This window comes from Triticum aestivum, chromosome 7B, assembly GCF_018294505.1.
Source record: "Triticum aestivum cultivar Chinese Spring chromosome 7B, IWGSC CS RefSeq v2.1, whole genome shotgun sequence".
Taxonomy (NCBI): domain Eukaryota; kingdom Viridiplantae; phylum Streptophyta; class Magnoliopsida; order Poales; family Poaceae; genus Triticum; species Triticum aestivum.
The window spans coordinates 379,332,034-379,351,540 of NC_057813.1; positions in this window are offsets into that span (position 1 = coordinate 379,332,034).

Below are 19,507 nucleotides of genomic sequence, written 5' to 3' on the forward strand. Positions count from 1 at the left end.
GGGGGGGGGTTTCTGGTGGGCCAGGGTGGTCAGAAGCGGGCTTGGAAGCGGTCCGTACTCCCGCATGGCTCACCTCACATTATCACCATATATATTTCTTGGAGCCCGTGCGTGGCGGCCGGTGATCTCTTCTCCCTCCCCCATCTCTTTCTTCTTGGCCGACGCGCGCTGAGCGATTAGATTTTGGCTATCGACGGTTTATTCAATTGCAGTCCCACATGCCAGTGAAAATGCAAGACAACGTGTGTCCCCTCTGGTGAGCGGCGTGCGAGCCGGACTGTCGGGGGTGCAACGTGAACGCGACGCGTACGAGTCATAAGTGTGCCGCGTTTTCCTTTTGAACTTGCAAAGCGTAACATTTTCGTGCGATCAATTGATAGAAATCCAAAACAAAATGACAAGGGCAATGCTTTCCCACGCGTTAGGTGGGATAGTTTGAGTGATATGAAGTGCTATAGTGTCGTCCACTTGCTCCATTTTTATGTAAGCAAGAGTCTACACTCTTACGTGGGAGGAGTGCGAAACACGGCGGATCTGATTTTGATCAAGGGATAACTGTTCCCTTCGAAATAATGGAGCACTGTTAGCGATTATAGCATGATAGTTAGGGCATCTCTAGCGCTGGCCCACAAATTTACACTGGCATCTGTCCGAGGACACTGATGCCAGAGGATGCCATCCAATGCTTCCCGCATACCTTTCGACAACTATATGAACTAACCAGACGAAATTTGTGCAAACAAAGAAAATTTCAAATTAACTGGATGAAATTCATTAGATTTCGAAAACTTTTCCTATAAACTGGACGAAATTCATTACATATTTCGCACAAACCACACTAAAACCTACTGTAAACATAATCTAAACAATCGCCAGCGCCTGACCACCATGTCCGGCCATGAACCCGAGAAAGCCGGCCATTGCCTTTGCCTCCTCCTCATCCGCCTCGATAACCTCCTCCTCTGGAGCACAATGTTTTGAAGATTTCCGCCTCCACATCACTGTCAAGCGACTAATAGGCCGCCGATGTTTATCCCACCAAGCTTGGCATCGACTGAGTGGAAGAGCGGTGGCCTTCCTAGGACCAGAGCGGCAGCAACCTATCGTGTACTACTCTTCCTCGCCGCGGGCTATGCCCGCGCACACGCACCGGCTTCGTGCTCATGGCGGCGGAGGGCTGCCGGGGGAGAGCCGGCGATCTCCTTCGCCTGCTCCTGCGATAGTACGTCCAAGAGAGCTTTGGAGTGTGCCTGAAGTGGAGCCGCCGATGTCCTTCTTCTGCTCCTGCGATAGTATGTCCAAGAGAGCTTTGGAGCGCCAGAAGGGCATGCTTGGAGTGGTGCCGAAAGAAGGAAGGGACCGTAGGAGAATGAGTGTGGGTCTTTGGCTATGGCTGGGAGCTGGGGCTCAAGTTAATATAGCGGGCGAATGGCAATGAGCCACGACAGGCGAATGGATGGTTGGCACCAGAGTAGGTTCGTCGGCAGCCGCGTGTCATTAATGTGGGTGGCAGACGGAAGGATGGCCGTGGTGTCGTTAACATGGAGCAGTTGCTTGCACCGGGATGCCGTGCCGGTGGCGCTCTCTCGGCCGTCGCGCTGCTGTAATGCAGGCGCCCGTGAGAGGTCGCGTCGGGCATGCATGCAGACGCTGCTTCAGTGACTTAACTCTAGGTGCAGTTGGGTCACTGACATGTGGGCCCAACAGGCATATGGCCCGCATGTCAGTGAGACACCAACTGCACCTACAATTAAGTCCGGTGAGTGCGACATTGACATTCTGGAGAGACGGTGACCGTTTTAGGCGAGAAGCGCGCTCTAGCGATGGAAGGAGTTTCGGTAGGCCAGGGCGGTCAGACACTGGCGTGGTGGTAAAATGTGAACTCATGGATGACGAGCCTTTGAAGCGTATGCGGCACATATTGACAACCGGGCATCCATGCAACCGCTCTTGTCGCTAGCTAGCCTTCGACGACCACCACTAGACACCACACAACCATGCATAACTTACGAATAATTGACGAATCGATCAAACACACACTCGTGTGTAGTGGAACTATGATCAGTCGCTCACGATAGTACATATATAGGTACCATAGTACCCTCTCTAGCTAGGCTATTTTATAGATTGTTGTTGTGATGGATGATATACATGAGCAAGGCGCCGAGTCACGAGTATGACCATTGGTGTTGAGCCAGGTGAATACATGCTCGGTGTTCATGGAGGCCTCCAGCAAACATCTAAACAATAATGTCAGGCACCGCCGGGGCACACAGGTGACGGGCTCGCCGTTGGCATTGCGCCATGAGCAGGACTTTGATTGAGAGGGAGACGTGCATGCACTAGCATGGTTTGACCGTGTGAGCGTGAGTGTCTACATGCGTACATGCTACTTGCCTCTATGGACGGTGTGCGCTAATGTGTGCATCACATATAATATAAAAAAATCGGTTTGTGCATTTAACGCAAAGTATTTCATTTTCATTTGGCTGACGAGTGTGCATTGCAGCGACGAGTCCGTGGTTTGATTCCTCACATACGCATAATTTTGGTTTTTATTTCTTTCTCCACTGACATGTAGGCCCGCATAGATAGATAGATAAAGAACACGAGCTGATGAGGCGCATGCGGACTATTTGACTGGTCAACTAGACAAATACGGAGCTATATGCCGAGCCAGTGACTGTATAATCACCATATCTCATATACAATGATCAAAGTGAGCTATCAAGACAAGTTCGATGACCGCCAATACATTTTACTTGGTAATAAATGAACAGGATTGAAGGGGAATCCAAATTTCCTTCATCTTCTGTCCTTGAGCTCTTTACAAACCAATGCACTATACGGTTGTCCGGCCACTCCACCCTAGAGCTCTCACGAAGCGTCATTCATGCCACCGTGCCGCACACTAACCGGTAAGGAAGCGATGGCATCCCGCCGCGCCGAGTTCCTCGCCGCCCACGACCACACACAAAATGGTAGTGAAGCGATGGCATCCTGCCGTTCCAAGTTCATTGACGCTCGCGACCTCCCACCTATGTGGGCGAAATTTGATGCTGCCAAGGCCGAATGGGAGGTAGAGCAAGAGGCGGCCAAAGCCGCACAGAGGGAGCGGAAAAGTCAGAAAGCACTCAAGAAAAGAGAGGCTCACCGCCGCAAGAAATAAGAGGACGCACACGCTACTGCGGAGAGGTCGACGGAGATCCAAGCACGGTGGGGTGTCACCGACAAAGCCGGGAAGGAGAACGATGGCGTCTGGCCAGCGTGTGAGAAGTAGTAGTACTAGTAGTTAGTGTGTGTGTCTGTCTCGCCCATATGTTTGTTTAATTAATTACGAGCATGTACCAGCACTAGTTACTACTGTAGTTTTTAGAGCAAATTACCAGTACATTATCCTAGACTCAATGGAAAAATTCCTATCCTATGCATCAAATGTTATCTCTTTCTCTATAGGAATTGAGATGCATGTCATCCCACTTCCTATGATTTTCATATTCCTATAAAATTTCTATCCTATGAACCAAAGGAGGCATGTGCTGGAGTTACTACTGTAGCTATAAGTACTGTTGCTACAGTAGTTTTCTTCAAGAAGCGGAATTCAACGAAGTCATGATGGTTCCTTCGTCCGAGCAACTTCATAGTGGGAAAGGTTGGGCCTGTGATTTGATGGCTCATTAGTCATTATTACCGCAGCGCGACGACCGGGGTGACTCTTCCTTGGAGTTCTGTGTGCATGGCAAGTGGACCAGGATGGTCGACGTACCACATGTCGGCAGACAAAAGTATTCTTTCTGATATTGAGGAGCAAGGAAACCGCGTGGTATAGTATCACTGCTGATTTATATTTATTTTTTATTTCTGATGAATGCTAGCATTTCAACTCTTACGATGAAGGAGTGCCAAACACGGCACGTGCTGGATGTCCCACACGTCAGCGAAAGGAGTGGGACATGAACAACGTGGTAGAGCGTCTCCACTTCTTCCACTTCTAGGTCGGAGACTAGACGTAGTAGTACTAGTGGTATGAACGATACAAAGTGCAACCCGGAGAGAAAGACACGTCTAGTTGGAAGGTCTCAGGGCATACACGTAAACAAATATAAAACCTAATATGTGCCTCCAATTAATATAGTAGTAGTAGAGTACTTAGGCATGTACTCCATAACATCACCGTGCATTGCACGTACAGCATTTAGTGGTAGTAAGAGACAAATGCATATATGCCACACATGTTCATACTATTTGTGCCTTTCTACTTCACTTACAGTGCTACATTACTCAGGTTCATACATCCACTCCTGGGTACATGTCCGTCTCGTAGTTCCAGTCCCACGTGTTCTTCATAGATGGAACGATCCATAATTGTGGGCAATGGGAGTCCATATCATCACAGTTAGTGTGGCTTCCCACGATGGAGACTCATCCAAACTATGGCCAGCCTCGACGCGGAGCAGTCGCGTGCACCGAGAAGCGGCGCTCTCTCGGCCGTCGCGCTGCTTCAAAGCCGGCGCCAGTGAGAGGTCGGCTCCGCTCTGGCCGGGCATTAATGCGGCACTGACGCTCCGAAGCGATGCTGACCCTTTCACGCGGGAAGCGCGCGCTAACAAGGGAGGGGGGTTGGGTCGGCCAGGGCGGTCAGACGCGGGCGTGGTGGTGGTATTGGTTTTGAACCGTTTCAGGTGTAGTACTGGTTGTTTGCAAAACTACTCAATTATTGCACTCAGTTTCCTAAGAAATTGTGGTAAAAACGTTACTCTACAACCCGCTTCCCTTCTCCTTCCTCTTCCACTGCCCACGCACGTCCGCAGGAAGCGACCGGTCAACCCTTATATAGGAGTGCTAGCACAAAAAGATGCATGCATGACCACTAAAATTTCGAGATTAAAGGGCCGCTCCGGCGGGAGTATGGCGTATGTCGTTACTTTCGGCCGGGCCATGGCTACCGGGCGACATCGACTAGAGAAGAGGCGGCGGGAGGGAATGAATGCAGCTACTGTTTGGGTTCGCCATCCAGCTTAAATAAATGCGCACCATCATGTGTACCCGCGGGTGCACAAATTGTAACATACTACATGTCTGCTTAAGGGGCGTCACGTAACTGGTGTGTGTGTGTGTGTGAGATTCTAAGAGACAGAGTGCGTCTGTGTGACTCTACTCTTCAGACATGTACTCAACCTTTTGCATCGTAATGATCATTATTGTCTTGTTTGATTGTAGACCTTCTATAGGTGTCTTGAGGAACACGAGGCGGACGCGGCTATGGTTCTCGAAGCCGAGTGCAAGCGTCTACTTCAAAACACATGGCACGAGGCTCGGGAGTTGGCTGTCCGAGACTACTACGCCTCGACTAACATCAGGAGGCAGAAGAAGTGTCGCGTCAAGTATTTGAGTAAGGACAAGTACATGAAGGTAATTACCTATTCTTAAGGCCTTGTACTAGTTTCCTTGATTTGATTCGTAGGCGTAGCACTGAAATTTCTCTTTGTCTAACTTAGGTGCCCCGAGATGGTGCACGGATAAGATGGAGTGTTGGGAGAGGTTGGTGGATGAGTGGTGCTCTCCCCAATGGCTAGCCGTCCACAACAAGGCCAAGGACAAGCGTGCCCAGATGCAAGGTGTGCCGCACCATCAAGGGAGCTCCAACCTGTTTGAGTATGCACTACAAAAAAATACACTTCCGTGATGATACATGTTTGTCACAGTAGGTCGCGTTTTTTGTCATGCGTGTACATCCATGACAAATTTATGACATAATCAAGATAGTCATACCTGTGCTGTCGTAGAAGTGTTCCATGACATTACCAAAATTATCATCACGGAAGTGTCCACTTCCATGACGATAAATCGCGCATCACAGAAGTGCTTTCGTCAAGGGTGACCGACACGTGGCATCCACCGTAACCGAATGCCGTTAAGCTATCGGGTCGGGTTTTGGATCCGATAACCCGTTAACAACCCTGACCAATGGGAAATTTCCACGTGTAAAATTCTTATTGGCCGGACGAAACATGTGTCAGCTCATCAGTGGGTTAGATAGGCGCCTATGATATGTTGACACATGCCATGGCCCACCACTGGTCCATTTAGCTTACAAAGCCGGCCCGTTTGACTTGGTCAAAAGTTAACGGGCTGGCCCATGAAAAGCCTGTTAACGATCTCTTCGCAAATAGCCCATTTTACGGCCCGTTAGGCACTAAAGGAAATCGGCCCAACAACGTCATGTGGCCCATCGAATATAACACCAGCCCATTTCACTTTCGGCCCATGTATGGCCCACGACGTCTTTCGGCCCATATGAGGCCTTCGTATCTTTCGGCCCTTTACAGGCCCGCGGTGACTCTAGCCCATAATGAATAGTAATTTTCTTTGTACCCGTTAACGGCCCGTGATTTACATGGGCCGTTTCCAGCCCGTGTTAGCTTTCGGCCTATTGACGGCCCATACGTTCTTGGGCTCCTTTTCGGCCCTCGACTACTTCCAGCTCGTTACTGGCCTGTTCCCCTAATGGGCCAAATTCGGCCCATGGCAAGAGTCGGCCCGTTACTGGCATGTTCCCCAAATGGGCCAAATTCGGCCCATGGAAAGAGTCAGCCCGTTACTGGTCTGTTACCCTAATGGGCCAAATTCGGCCCATGGAAAGAGTCGGCCCGTTTCTGGCCAGCCCGTCCTATATTCTGGCCCATTAACGACCCATTATGCCTGTGACAGAATTAAGCTTTTGCAGTCCTACGGCCTGTTAACGGCCCGTTACCTTGCTGGGCTGATACCAATTACGCCCGATTACGGCCCATGTAGACCCATTTATCCGACGGCCTGAGGCCCACCGATTAGAGGCCCATTTATCAACGGCCCGAGGCCCATCGATTACAGGCCCATTTATCGATGGCCTGTAGGAGACCCATGGATCCTATGGCCCGTATATGGCCCATGGGTAGTTGCGGCCACTAGCAAACCAGGGAAAAAGAAGACTAGGAAATAAATAAGGCCCAAACTAACGCTAGGCTATTAAGGCGATTGCACAGATTACATCCACTCGGCATCAAAGATCGCCACCAGTGCAAATATAGGGAACACCCTACACTATACAAAAATGGCTTGCTGTTTTCTTCAGTCGGTGGCTGCACGTTAAGAATAAATTTTGTATCGCACCAAAACAAATTACAACTATATAACAAAAGGAAGGTTGGCATAAAACTTAACAGTCTAGCAGATAAATGCACCACTAGAAGTTCAGAAGCTCGGTTCATTTGACCTGACTGCTACGTTTTCATGCTATATTGTCCGATGGAACACCATAACCCTCGCCTTCATTTCCCCTAGGCTCCTGAACAACATAGCAAATGTCTGATAGTCTGGTTTCAAAACCATGCATATCTTGATGACATTGAGCAATGTTTCTCCTTGTTTCACAAAGTGCCTCTGTTAGGGAATGGACTTGTGTCTGGAGCGCAGATACAACATTGCTTTGATCATGAGGCAGTTTGGACGATATTGCCTTAACAACCAACCCAGTATTATGCAGGAATGTGCTTTTGGCACTGTTAGTGGAAAGGTACTGACCCACTGCAGCAAGAGCTGACATTGCGCTTATAGTTGCCTCCCACCTTCAGAAGGTGGTGGTTCCACCATTTTTTCCATAGCTCGCTGAAAAGTTGAGGTTTTACATTAGTAGTACCAGAACAGAAGATATTAAGGAGGCAGCAAAACCAAACAAAATAGCTTTGGTCTATATACAGAACTTATTCTGGTGAACCCATGCAAAATATTAGTTGTATTTTATTGCAAAGTACATAATAAAACCAGGTTCCAAACATATGACCATGTACCATCGCTAATGTATTGTCTATTTCTTCACATTGTATTGAGGGCTAAGGATAAAGAGACGGAGTTTATAATACGGTAAGCATAGTATGACATCATTCATATCACAAAACAACTGAGAACAGACAAACAGGCAATTGTAACATTGTGTGGGCAAGTCCAGCATGGAACTAGATTACGGGTCAAGATCAAAGGAACATCACTCCTCCCTTTTAAACCTTGTAAGGTGCAATGATACACTAAGACAATTGTGTATAAAATTGAAAAGAGTAATAGACATTGGCTGCAAACCATGCAGTTCAAGGCACAAGTCAGAGTAAGTAGTAGTTAAAAGGCATGAGGATTAAGGACTTACAACAGCGGCTTTGACTGGTGTAGTCATGCCCTTCTTCTTGCTGGTGTGACAGTCCTTGAAGATTTCCACAACATTTGGTTCAGGTACTTTTTGGTCCTTGCGGGCTTTCCTCTGCATTTCAAACAAGTCAATATAGATCTGATAATATGGTACAGCGAAAAGAGTGAAACAGAAGCTAATTACAAGAGCCTCACAGTGTGCAATATAGCTACGAGATCCTGTCGTCTGTTGGAATTTCACTTTCGTACGGTTGGCCTTGTTCTTTGAACAGTTCACCTACAAGAAGATAGATTTGTGTGGCACATGCGTCAATAGGACTTCAACATGTGATCTGATCACATATATATAATGTACCTGATACTTCGGATCAGACCAGTGTTTAACAAGGCCCCTCCAGTCTTCATCCGATATATTTTCCACTGGAGATGTCTGGGAAAGTTCACTGTTAGCCTTGCCTTCAAAGTGAGTTTTCCTCAAGTTATACCGATACAGTCGCAGAGCAGACTTGAAAACATGGGTGCAAGCTTGTCTGGTTGCATCATCTTGGCTATCCAACTTGAACCTCATCTGTTGAAAATTATGGGAGTCTCATTATCAGCAACCTAGAAAGTATGGGACAGAGCAGGTCGATATTACTAGTTTCCATACATAACCATACTTATAGATAAATGGTCGAGGAAGGTGTTGAACTGGGTTTCATCTTTGTCATTCCTGTACTGAATCCATGTTGGGAGGGTACGTACATGACACCTAACGGCAACCGCTGCCTTTGATACTAACTTGGCTGACTCTGTAGCATCACGTGGCCTTTTTAAACCTGCCTCAAAACGGATCTCCATTCTTCCTCCTCTAGATTTAGTTAACCTATCGAGCATTATCCCTGATGTTTGTTTCCTCTTGCGCCTAGGTGCTAGTCCAACAACAAACATAGGAAGTGTTAGTGTACATCAAACTGTGAGACTACATATAAAGAAGCATGCAACTGTAACTTGACTCCAGCAACTACCTTCTTGCTGTTGAAGCTCACAAGGTTCATCTGATATTGCCAACTCGTCTTGTGTCAAGAGTGCTTGGGAAGTAGTGTCAGGTGGCAAGGGAGCTTGGGAATGTGCTGCTAGCTCAGTTGACGCACGAGTATGTCGTGCAGCTGGTAGTACTGTGGTAGGTGTTGCAAGAACTAGGGTTGTCTCTGCTTGTTTGGTGGCAGCTATTTGTTTCTGTTTGGATTTTTTTGCAGCTCGTGTAGCATGGGATGCCGTGTTTGTAGAATTTTCCGCTAGACTTTCACCTTCTATTTCACCATCAGTACCAGCAGAATCTGTAGGATTCATCCGCTTCTCATTCCCTGCCATTCTCTGTTTCTTCCTCTTTCTCTGTGCCATGTTAAGTCAAGCTAACAAGAAAAACGATTAACAATTTAGTTCTTCAGAACAAATTGATGTGTGATGCAGACGAATAAAACTTCGATGTTAGACAACCACATGATAGGAGGATGTAATATGTATGAAAAACAGGACGGGAGAGATAACCAGAACTATGATGTCTAAACTAAGAAGAAGAGATTTCACAAAATTAGAAGCAATGCAATGGAAGGTAGACATCATATGAAAGATGCTACAAATATCGCTCTGCCAAGTTAACAGTGTCTCAGCATAAATGGCGTTTAAACAAATGTGAAGCAGTACAAGAAATAAATCATATGCAAGATGCAAACAACATCACACTACCATGTTAGAGGTCTCTCATCATTAGTGCCATTGCATATTCACAGCTTATGATGTGTAAACTAAGGAGAAGGCATTTCAACAAATTAGAAGCAATGAAAGCTACACACCATATGAAAGATGCAAATAATATCACTCTACCAAGTTAAAACTGTCTCATCATAAGTGCCATTTCAACAAATTAGTAGTACAAGCTAGAAAAGAATGTGAGATGTAACCTATATCACACTCCGAAGTCAAATGTGTCTTATGATAAGTGATTGTTGCAAGTTACACAACAGTAGTAATTTGATGTAAGAACATGGTGTGATAGACAGATATTGTATGTTCTAGAAACAGGAACACGTGTCTTATTCAAGTGTAATGTGTAAAGTAAGCAGATGGAATTCAACAAAATTAGAAGCAATACAAGCTAGACATCACACATAACATGCAACCACATATAACAGTGCCAAGTTAGAGGGAGCACCAGTGATGCTGCACTAGGGGAGACGTGCTCATCATAAACACAACTTTGTTGAGTGTCTATGCATGTGTTGTCTTGGAAATCATCTTGGGGGTGTGGAGGAGTAGAAACTGTAGAGGCCCTCCGTTTGGAAGGAGCACCTTTATCCGCTGCCTTAGTAACTTCCTTCCGCTTTATTGATTTTGAATTGTCAAGTACAACCGACAAGAAAAAGCAATAAAATTCTCTCTTCAGAACTCATTCATGCATGATACTGACAATCACTACTTTGATGTAAGGCAAACACATGATACCAGGATGGAATATGTACGAAAAACAGGATGGCATGGCATGTTCACAACTGTTTGTGTAAACTAAGCAGAAACCATTCCAGCAAATAAGAAGCAATGCAAGCTAGACACCACATGAAAGATGCAACCAATATGACTGCCAAGTTAAAAGCGTCCCATCATAAATGGAATGTCAACAAATTAGAAGCAGCGCATGCTATAAATCATATGAAAGATGCAACTAATATCGCACTGCATATACTAAAGGTGTCTCGTCATATTGATTTATGCGGGATACAAAAAAACAATAGTTTTATGTAAGGACATGCTTAATAGACAGATGTACTATGTACTAAATACAGAAGGCATGTCACATTAACAGGTATAATGTCACATTTACAGGAGTATAAGCTAAGCAGACTAGCACATGCAGTTTAACCAGATTGGAAGGATTACAATCTAGACACCATATGCAACATGCAACCACATATCACGCTGCCAAGTTAGAGCAAGCACCTGCAATGCTAGTGTAGGGGAAATGCTGTAATCAACTACAGAGCTACATTCACTATCTTCATCTAGCATTTCTATTTCTTGAGAATCATGTCGGGAGGTTGACGCTGCATTCTTTAAATGAGGAGTAGTCCCCTTGCCTGCCTGCCTCGTCATAAGTGATTGATGAGGGATACACAAGAACATTAGTTTGATGTAAGAACACGGTTAATACACAGATGTACTAGTATGTACCCAAATAGAAAGGCGTGTCATATTCAAAGGTATAATGTGTTAGCTAAGCAGATGCAATTTAACCAAATTGGAAGCAATACAAGCTAGACATCCGGCTGGAGTGGTGAACATGATCATCTAGGACCTGAGAGCCTGGTGGGAGGCGGGCTGCTTCGCCACCATCGCGGCTTTTTAGTTGGCTTCCAGGTGATGCCTGTCTTTGCTAGGCTTGTCACTGGCTCGGCCAGTGCCATGACTAGCTATTTGTCTTCTGGTGCTCACGGGATGGTGGTTCATGTAAAAAATATCTTTCCTTATCTTAATAAAGACCGACTTCGGCCTTTCGAATACAAGCTAGACACCATATGGAACATGCAACCACATATGACACCGCGAAGTTAAAGCAAGCACCTGGGATGGTGGTTCATTGCGAGCGGGGTCATCAACTCCAGAGCAACATTTACCATCTCCATCTGCTGACGCTACACCCTTTATAACGCGGTAACGTGTCTTGCCTACCAGCATACGAAGCTGGAGCGACTTCTCTCTTTTCTTTGCTGCTTCTCTTTCGGCAGGAGAGTCTGAAATACCCTTGCATAAAAACACAATAGTGAGAGTATGTGTGAAGTGTGTGCAGAACTAGTGCACTGTAAAAGTAGCAGATAGCAGGTGGCTGAAAAATAAATGACAGGAGGCATATGATAGCTCTACAACATTGCATGTCAAACAAAATTAGATTCTACTCCGTATGATTTTGTAATATATGAGCACAGGAAATGCAGGTACTCCTCCAGCACACCACCACATGTGGTCATATCTAAGATAACACTCGACTGAAAATAAATAGGTCAGTCGATTTTTTTAATGAACCGTCCGATCTATAAGGAACAGGCAGATGGCCTTCGTCTACCTCCCGCCAGTCACTATTGACGATCTTTCTCGAACCGCCAGCGACCACCGGCCCAGACCCTTGCCTCCGTCGCCCTGCCCTCCCATCGACCTCACACCACTGCCGTGCTTGGCAGCGCCCCCAAGCCATCCCTTTAATCCCAGCCGACCTTCGGATCGGGCACCAGTAGCTCTAGGCCGCAGATGCCCCTAAGATAAACACCAAGGCGCTGCTTCCCTGGTGTAATAGTCGTACTAGCGCCCGTTACGCCGGGGAATGCTTCCTTTAATTGGGAATCAACTGGCCAAAAATTGAAATTCAGGGGGGCGACGGACCTCTAGCTAAGGTGAAATAGTATATGAGGAGAAACCTTGTGCATCGCGAGTTACTAGGAACATCTAGTATCAAGAAGAAGCGGTCAACTAGTGTCTTCTGTGGGATGAATACCGTGCAAGCAGAGACGTAAGATTTGCACGAATAAGGGAAGAGGAGTACCTTCTTCGGTTGCCGGTGTGGTCACCTCCACATGTCGCGTCGATCTTCTTGTTTTTATCGGGGAAACCGATGTTCTATAGGGTGCAGGCTTGGACGAACCATGGCCAAATTGTTGACTGTGTTGCCGTGGCTGTATGTCGGCGGAGGGGAAGCAGATCCGATGCGGCGAAGGACGGCGTAGCAGGAACAGCTCCGGTGCGGTGGAGGGTGGCGAAGTTGGAGCGGCAGCGGCGAGGCACAGGACGGCGTGGTTGAACTGGCTCGGGTACGGATGGCTCGGCCTCGGCTTCAACTACTAGCTGTGGAGGGCATTGCGGTTGAGATTGCGATGGACGACGACGTCGGGGTATCGGCTCCGGCGTGATGGAGGAGGGCGGCAGTTGATGGGTGGGATGGGGTGGCGGACGGAGGACGCCGGGGTTTCGTGGCTGGTGGAGAGGTAGTTTTGGAGCCCACGGAGTACGAATGGGGAATCAGATGGGTGGGGGGGAACCATGTTTCGGTCTAGGATGCGCCTGTTTTTGGCTTTTTTGAACAGAAGATGGGACGTGCTTGTTTAAAATTTGGGGAAAGTACAAACTTTGCCCCCCTCTGAAATTTCGGACCTACTGCGGGTCGGGGGTAGGATGGTAATCCCAGGTGTCCCAAATAGTGGGCGGGAGCGATTTCGGCCGCGCGCATGTGTGCTTAGGCGGCCATTGTGTATGAATGTTTTTCGGAGGCGGTTGCGTGGCGTCTAGATGAAGCTACAAACCTACCCTAGTTTAGACCTTTGGACGTCGGGCCCGTAGGTTTCACAGAACAGAGTTATTAGAAAAGTAATTTCCTTGTACTACCAAACATTGGTCTCACGCGGTTTCGGGCGAGTAGAGGCTCTTTTGGCGCTTCATTCGAAATTTTGAAACACAAGCATTCACGTTTGGAGTACTCTTGAACTATGAGGATTGACCTAAATAGACAACGTTATATTTGACCTTGTATGTTTGAAAACCTCATTAAATTATCCGCTTCCTTTTGAAATTTTGACACTTGAAAATCCTATAACTACGATTATTTTGGAATGGAGGAGCTAAATTTGAATCTATTTTGTACACGACTACATATGCTATTATGTACAAAATCAGAGCAAAGATTGGTACCCCCATAGTTTAGGTATGGTTTACAAATGCCATGATATCAAATTCAAATAATTGAATGGACTTCATGTTGAATTCGATTTTTTTAAACCACCTTAGGTTGAATTCAAATGTATGCTAGTTCATAGGTAGCTATTTATAAATGTCCATTGTGTAACTTTCGTATGTATAATGTGCTTTACACACACAACATGAACTATACTCACGTTTATATTCGATTGCTAAAGCTATGCATTGTCTGGAGTTCAAAATACTAACTATGTGGATCAATTGTGTCGAATAATAACATAGACATGCTCAAATTCGATAGAATCTAGATGTCTGGTGGATCAATGACCGCTCCTTACGCGAATTGCAAATACCATGATCCCATCGTAATATTTGGATACAATTTATATCTTTAATCAATGTGTGGAGCAGTCTTTTACGTGTAGTTTCACTCTCCATCGGTGGTCTCTCACACATGCTCACACACTCTCTCCCGAGGTGTCTTTCTCGCACACATTCTCTAGATATAACCCTCCCTCCCTCTCGTAACCACTTACAACTGTTTTCACTAACCTTTATCACAAGCACTCTTCCTCTCGCAAACATACACACGCACAATCCTCATAGACCCTTTCTATACACATGGACCTGCCTACGTGTCTCATGTACGCACATTATCTTTACGCCTGTCTCTCACGCATTATCTCACACCTCTCTTCCTAATCGACGAGTATGATTCTAGCAGAGCATTCTGTAGGATGCCCCTTAAAGTTAGGTTGGATGAATTGTAATATCAGAGATAAAGGGGTTACCTTAGTCTGAGAACCTAGGGTTACAAATCCTAGCCGGCTTTGTCAGTGGACACAAAGTCCTTCACAATTCTGCTATCTTTGTCTTGTACGACTAGTCATCCATGGGTCATCCTAAATGTGTCATGGACCGACCAATGTGGCGCAGGACGAAACCAAACAAAGGGCCTCACCTCGACCCACCGGACCTCACGCGGTGACACACCCTCTGCCCCCACGTCTCATTATCTTCTCACACCCACACATACCAACACAAACACCACACACAGAGAAAATTTCTCCTGGTGCCTCTATTCCCTCCCCCCTTGCATATACACACTCAAGGGAATGGAATCTCTTGTCATGACTTCATATTCGTCTCTCTCTCTCTAGACCACCCTTATTTCTCGTGCTATCTCTCCCACGCCCCCCGTCGGCCCCTCTATCCATGCCTCTCTCGAATACGTAATACACACACATACCTCTCTAGGCCCCGCCAAATGCATCAACTACACATTCACACATGTTACATCACGTACCCCATTGATCTAAAAAGCCCCCTCTTCACGTTTATTTTGCATACAACATTCCTTTTGAATAAAGTGTGGCCAAAAAATTATTTTAGAGTTTCTACATATGTACAACATTACAAAGTTATATGGAGGAGTACGAACGCTAATTTGCATTGCATTGTGCCCATAATGATATTTATTCCGCACTGTGAATTTGTATATTTTTATACTATATACAAAGATAGTCATAATAAAGAGAAACGAAGAGCATCTTTCTCTCCATCGCATACCCCCCTGTACGCCCCTTTCATGTATGCACACAAAACTATCTCCAGGTCCTCTAAAAGTAAGCCCCCAGAAAATTCACGCGTGTTTCATCTTTCTCTCGCGATATATGCAATGACGATCATTGTATTTGAAGAGAAAGCACGATACATACATTGGACTTCATAATCCACTCATTACGGTCACCGTTTATGTTTAGTGGTTATTATACAGTCACGGGCTCACCGTACAACTTTGTATTTGCTCATGACATGACTAGTTGACCAGTTGAACGCTCCACGTGGCACCTCTAGTGTTGCATCACATTATCTCACTAACATCATGCCCACCTGTCGACTTGTATCTACTCTACATCTACACTATTATAAAATACATAAAATACACTCTTATAAAAAACAGAGTTGGTGATGATGGTGTGCCTGCCATCCTGCAATATAGGCCGTCCGATTTATATCTGACGGATAGGAAAGAAACTATGGCAATTTTGCAAAAAGGTACCCACACACCTCTCCACATTTTCAAATAAGGCCTTCCCTCATTCATCCTTTTCTCTCACAAGATAAACAAGTCATACAAATGCATCTTGATGTTATGTGCAACGCACGGGCATCTTGCTAGTAAGAATGAAAACAAACGACAAAAAAATATTTTGACGGTGGTGCGAAGTCATGACCGTGGGCACAACGGACAATGCGGCCTTGTATTGGTATGCTGAGCCGTCTGTTTTAACACACATGAGCTGGTGTGGTGATTATACACACACACGCATGCACACGAACTCCATCCACGCAACACTCACACAAACACATGCACGCACGCACGCACGCAACACTCACACGTACACACGCAGCCATGCACGCACGCAACACTCACACGCACACAAGCACGCATGCATGCACACACCAGTACACCACACGACCAACACACACTCTCACGCTCAAGTGCGCAACCTACACGTGCATGTGCACACATCAGTCCCTGACAGACACATACACAACCAGGTGATTCCCGCGCACGGGTTGGAGCCTTATCGCGCCTGCGTAAATTTGTGTTTATCTGACCTTTTTCCTATGTGAACTGACAGGTGGGACCCACAAGGAACATGGCTAATTTAACTAGTCAACATGGCGCCACGCAGACTATTTGGCCGGTCAACAGAGTGCAATCCGATGCTGAACTGTGAGAAAGTGATCGGATAATCACCGCAAAACGTATATAGTGACCGTAATCATCTTATTCTGAAGTTCGGTGACTGTATTACGCTTTTCGCTCTGTAGGCCCTCCAAAACTACATCTCTACACGTTCTCGCATGTTACATCTAACAACTATGCAATACAGCACTACTACTACACTCTAACACAATAAATCATATGTGTTTTTAGTTTTACTAGATATCATATTGTTACTCATAATTATTCAGTTTGCATACATTAAAATTGCCTTTGAAATGTATGGCCAGTATCATCTACCGCGCGGGAAAATCCCCGCACTTTCCTATTTAATCGGGTTTGTATCGATGGATCGTGCGAAACAACAAAACTATAGTACTATATAGTACAAGTGACAGTTCACTGGGCCGTCGTGTCGTCTACTCCTCCGTCGTAAGAGTGGAGCGCTCACTTTCATAAATCTACTAGTCCCTTTCACCGACATGTGGGACATCAAGCTACCGGGTCCACGTGCCATACTGGAATGCAGTGCAGAGCAGCCGGGGTGAAGCACCCCAGTCATGGCGCTGGCGTAGTAATGAGCAATGAGGCGTCAAATCACAAAGCTGCACCTTTCCCGCAGTTAAGTTGGAGGGACGAAGTAATAATGCTAAAAAAATAAGTTGGAGGGACGAAGCAACCATCATTTCACTCGTTGCTGAATCCGCTTCTCCCTCATCTTCTTCAACTTAACCACGTGTTGCTTCTGCCGTTGTTCTGCCTCATGTGGGACGCGGATCAGCTTGGTAAAGCACTGACACATGGGACCGCATGTTAGCAAACCGCCAGGACAACGTCCTTCGAAAATAAGAAACCTCCCCCGCCATCCGCGCGGCAAAATCACCTCCTTTTTACTAATCTTTGATTCTATAATTTTTTAGATCAATATAATTGAGATTTGTATAGATAGCACACAGGAGCAAAACCAAGTGGTATGGTTAAGGGCATCCACAATGTGTAGCCAAATGTGAAAATAGCTTTTGGCATCGTGGGAACCATTGTGGACGGTGTTGCCAAAGCCAAAAATATGGAACCGAAGCTCCCTGATTGATTGATTGAAAGAATAGAAAAATGCAACGTCTCTCCTCTTTCTCCCATGCTTGGACACATGTAGGAGTAGTACAGTATAGAGCACATAGTCTACTCCCCTGTCCCTTCTATCACAAATCACAAAGCAGTGAGGCGTCAAATCACAAAGCACGGACGAAGCAACTATCATTTCTCTCTCTGCTGACTCCGCTTCTCCATCGTCTTCTGCGAGAAACCATCTCACTGCACTAGTACTCCTTGTAGTAGTACTAGTAAAGGACTTCCTGGATGCAAATAAGGTGGTTGTCTCGGCTTGCAGGCGGCAGTTGCGAACGACTTACCGTGGTCTCCCTCAATGGTGTTCTCCGTCGAACGCACTTCGCCAAACCACAAAAAAAAGTCGTCGACGTCACCGCAATGGGCAAGGAATTCAAATATAGTTACTACCTCCATTTTTTGTACACAAGGCCAATATATCAAAATTACAATTTGCAAAGGGCAACTAACACTAATCGTGGCAAAATTGATGGGGTTAGCAACCAAGGACATTAATATCCCCTGCATGCATGCGGAAGTGAGAAGGTTCGTTTGCATGGTGCTGCATTAATCAAGCAATGAGGGGTGAGATGGTTAGCTCTTTGGTCTTTCGAGAAAAATATACGCATTAATTGACACGTGAAATGAGGATTTGTATCGAAGGAAAACCCCGCCTTTCTTTTTTAACACTAGTACTCCTAGTACGTACGTACTTATCCTGTTTGGGTCTAGGCCTTGCATTGCCAAACTTCACCACACATTTTTGCCAAGCTTTCCTAAAGTTTTCAAAATGAGAAGGAGTTACACTTGCGCATGGCTGTCGCGGTCGCACCGCACCCTCACACGGTCGCTCTTGCACACCTTGGTCGCACCGCACCCTCACACAGTCGCTCTTGCACGCCGCAAACCCAACCAAGGGAACACACCCTCACTGACACGTGCTGTCGCATGTGAACAAACCAAACTCAGCCATCCTATCGCTGACACATAATTTTCGTTCATAGAGTATGTTTATCCAACCGGAGTATCTGTATGGCCCGTGCGGTGGTCTGTTGGGGAAGAAGAAGAGGTGAGGAAGAAGGAAAGAAGGGTTAGGAGACGTAGGATATTCAACCAACCGCCTGAAATGGTAGACTGACCCAAGTCAGGCGACTTGCATAACAAATAGTATGTTTTTACACAGCAAAAGATCCATAATAATAAAAACAACAACATAAAGAAAAACTATCACTGCTCGCGGAAAGAGATGACCTCGTCATCTTTGGCTGCCGGCGCGAACCAGCCGTCGCTGCCGACGTGTGTCTCCGCACCGTGGTTGTCCTCGGCCTCCAGCTACTCGTTCAAGCGGAGCGTGCGGGCGCTCTACACGGACGGGAGCATAGCCCAGTTCAAGTCGAGGACGTCCGGTTCCGCCTGCAGGAGGGCCTCGATGGCAGCGGCATCCGCGCGCTCCACGTAGAGTCGAGCCTCCGCCGCCCAATTCAAGTCCAGGACTTCCGATTCCGCCTGCAGGAGGGCATCGATGAGAGCGCCATCCGCGCGCTCCACGTCGAGTCGAGCCTTTGCCGCCCGGTTCAAGTCCAGGACTTCCGGTTCCGCCCGCAGGAGGGCGTCGATGAGAGCGGCATCCGCACTCTCTGCGTTGAGTCGAGCCTCTGCCGCCCGGTTCATGTCCAGGACGTTCGTTTCCGCCTGCAGGAGGGCCTCAATGGCAGCGGCATCCGCGCGCTCCACCTCAAGTTGAGCCTCTGCCGCCCGGTTCACATCCACGACATC